The sequence below is a fragment of the Marmota flaviventris genome, chromosome X, assembly GCF_047511675.1.
Source record: "Marmota flaviventris isolate mMarFla1 chromosome X, mMarFla1.hap1, whole genome shotgun sequence".
NCBI lineage: Eukaryota > Metazoa > Chordata > Mammalia > Rodentia > Sciuridae > Marmota > Marmota flaviventris.
Window position 1 is genome coordinate 27,621,828 of NC_092518.1, and position 3,234 is coordinate 27,625,061.

At 35.9% G+C, this 3,234-nt stretch overlaps 1 pseudogene; it reads right to left on the reverse strand.

Moving 5' to 3' along the window:
- Positions 1-269: 269 nt before the first annotated feature.
- LOC139703110 (small ribosomal subunit protein eS6-like) lies at positions 270-979 on the reverse strand (annotated as a pseudogene).
- Between the last annotated feature and the right edge of the window lie 2,255 nt (positions 980-3,234).

The following is a 3,234-nucleotide window of genomic DNA, read 5'->3' on the forward strand; positions in this document are numbered from 1 at the left end:
AACCTGGAAAGTTCCATGGGAAATACCAATGTACCCATTGCATTATCTCGCTAACTGCCCAATACAGCTTCTGTACCTACTTGCTTGCAGCTACGTCAACCCAGATGTGGTTTTTACCTTAAAATATCCTAAAATGGTCAGGTTCAATGCTGTTCCTTACAGAGATAGTTATGGGTCCTGTGGGGAGCAGTCACCAGGAAGCTGGCTAAATAAAAACTCTGGCCAAAACTGGGATTTGGTGTTTTCTGAGCAACCTGCCCCACAACAGGCTAACACTTAGAAGTACTCAGAGAGGAAAACCTGTGTCTCTTGGTCATCTGTTCCTGGCATTTTTCTTTGGATTCTTTCATTATCTTGGCCAAAATTTTGGCATATTCTGCAGCCTCTTCCTTGTTCTTCTTAGTACACAGTTCTTCAAAGCAACACATAGGCATTTGTGTTGCAGGACACACGGAGTAACAAGACACTGAATCTTCAGTGTTATGATCCTGGATTTTTTACCTTCTTTGAGAGTTTTCTCACAACATCTTCCTTAGAGACATTGAAAAGTTTGCCGATTCTAATAGCTCTTTTGAGTTCCAGTTGAAGAGGCACATTAATATCTTTAAGTACAGGAATATCTTTCTCTACTTTTTTTTTTTTTTTACAAAAACAAAGTTAAGAATGCTCAGATTGGCATCTGCAATGCAACCTGGAACAGATTGTGCTTTCTCTCTCCAGTTCACATATAACAGGAATGCCCCTTACTCAGTAGCAGGTAAACACAACCATGGGTCAAGACACCTTGCTTCATGGAGAAACCTCATTTGTCATTCGGGTCACTGATTTTAACCACAAAATCTTTCCTTTCTTCACTAAGATCATCAGCAGCAACTTTTGTGGCCATTCGCTTTACATAAAAAGTATAAAGTTTGCATTCATCATCAACTTCAGTGACTTTCTGGCAGCCAGTGGCTGGGAAGGAGGTATTCAGCTTCATCTTACTGCAGCTGATTACGTACCACGAAAAAGAGCAAAATCTATATATTCTTGATAATTTCCATTGTGACTGGAGTGAGATGAAATTTCATTTTAGTTTTGACTTGCATTTTCCTAATTGCTAGGGATACTAAATGTTTTGCAGATATTTGTTGGTCATTTGTATTCATTTGAGAAGTGTCCCTTTCATTCTTTTGCATGTTTATTAATTGAGTTATTTGACTTTAAGATTTTTTTTAGTTCATTACCTATTCTAGGTGTTAAGGCCCTGCCAGAGGGACAGCAGGTGAAGATCTCCTATCCTATAGGATTCCTTTTTATGTTCTTAATTGTCTCCTTTGCTGTGCAGAATCTTTTGAATTTGATGTTGTCTCACATATTGATTGTTGGTTTTATTTCTTGAGTTTTAGGGGTCTTGTTAAGGAAGTCAGTGATTGTGCCAATATGTTGGATTGTTGAGCCTATGTTTTCTTCTAGCAGTTGCAAAGTTTCTGATCATAGTATCTAGATCATTGATCCAATTTAAGTTGACTTTTGTGCAGGGTGAGAGAAAAGGAAAAGTTTTATTCTTCTATGTATAGATTTCCAGTTTTCCCAGCCCACTGGTTAAGAAGACTGTCTTCTCCAAGGTATGTTTTTGGCAACTTCATTGAGTATCAGATGATTGTATCTATGTGGGTTCTGTGTCTTCTGTTCTATTCTCTTGGTCCTCCTGTTTTTTGATGTTTTTGTCACTATAGCTCTGTAGAATAATTTGAGGTCTGGTATCATGATACATGCTGATGAGGACATGAGGAAAAAGGTACACTGTTATATTGTTGGAGAGACTGCAAATTAGTACACTCTGGAAGGCTATATGGATATTTCTCAACAAACTAGGAATGGGATCACCATATGACCCAAATATCACATGCCTTTAAAAGAACTAAAATCAAAATACAATACAGATACATTGACATCAATGTTAATGGCAACAAAATTGAAAATACGTAAGTAATATAACCCACCCAGGTGCATGTCAACAGATGAGTGGATAAAGGAAATATGATAAATATATATAAAAATAAAACAAAGTTTTCCTCAGCCATAAAGAAGAATAAAATTATGGCATTTTCTAGTAAATAGAATTAAAGAACATTATGTCAAGTGAAATAAGTGAAGCTCAGAGCATCAGGGGTTGAATGTTTTCTGTCATATGCATAAGGTAGACCAAAATAAGAAAGAAAAATTAAAAAGAAAGGTGACGGGAAAATCCCATGAAAATAAAAGAAACATCAGTGGAGCAGAGAAAGGGGATTAAGGGGGGATCAAGAAGAGATGGGAAAGGAGAGAAACAGTGAAATGAAATTGGACCAAACTATCCTATCTAAATATATGAATACACCATAGTGAATTTCACATTTGTATTATATATAACTAATTTTAACACACTATAAATAGAAGGAAGACCAATAGAGTAGAGGAAAGGGAATAAGGGGAGGGAAGTAGGAAGGGAAAGGGAAAGTACTAGAGACTGAAGTAGAGCAAATTATATCCTACGCTTGTTTGAGTATGTCAAAGTGAACCCCAATATTATGAATAACTATAGTACACTGATAAAATCCTATGTGAATTCTCTTCTTTCAGTGGAATATGGTAAAAATCTCTCTGTATATAGACTATGTCAATAGAATAAAAGAGTTAAATATCCTGTATCTACCAAAGAAAGTCTGGGAAGGGGACCTATTTAACTGTGTCATGCAGAATATTTCTTAGTGTCCTTGATTCCTTTGAAAGGGGAATCTTGGACCCAAATCAAAAAGAGACAATGTTTTCGCTTAACAGAAGATTAAAATGACCCTCTCAACCTAGAATAGAACATTGCACAAAGATAGGAATGAAGTGCTTTAGTAGTGAGTGGCAAAGTTACACAGTATTCAGGCATTCCAGGGATGGTAGGAAAAACAGGAAGGAAGCAATTTTGAGCACATTATTAACTGGACATAAAACTTCCTAGATGAAACAGACTCAAGAAGAAAAATCTGATCAAGTATATAGGGAAAAACCAAAATATTTCCTTCTTTTTATTGATTCTTTTTAGTAATATATGACAATAGAATTCATTTTTACATAATTATACAAACATGAAATATAATTTGTTCAAATTAAGTCACCAGTACTTTCCCTTCCCCTGCCATCTACCCACCCCTTGTTCCCTTCCCTCTACTCTACTAGTCTTTCTGCCATTTACTTATAGTTTGTTTTTTTTTTTTTTTT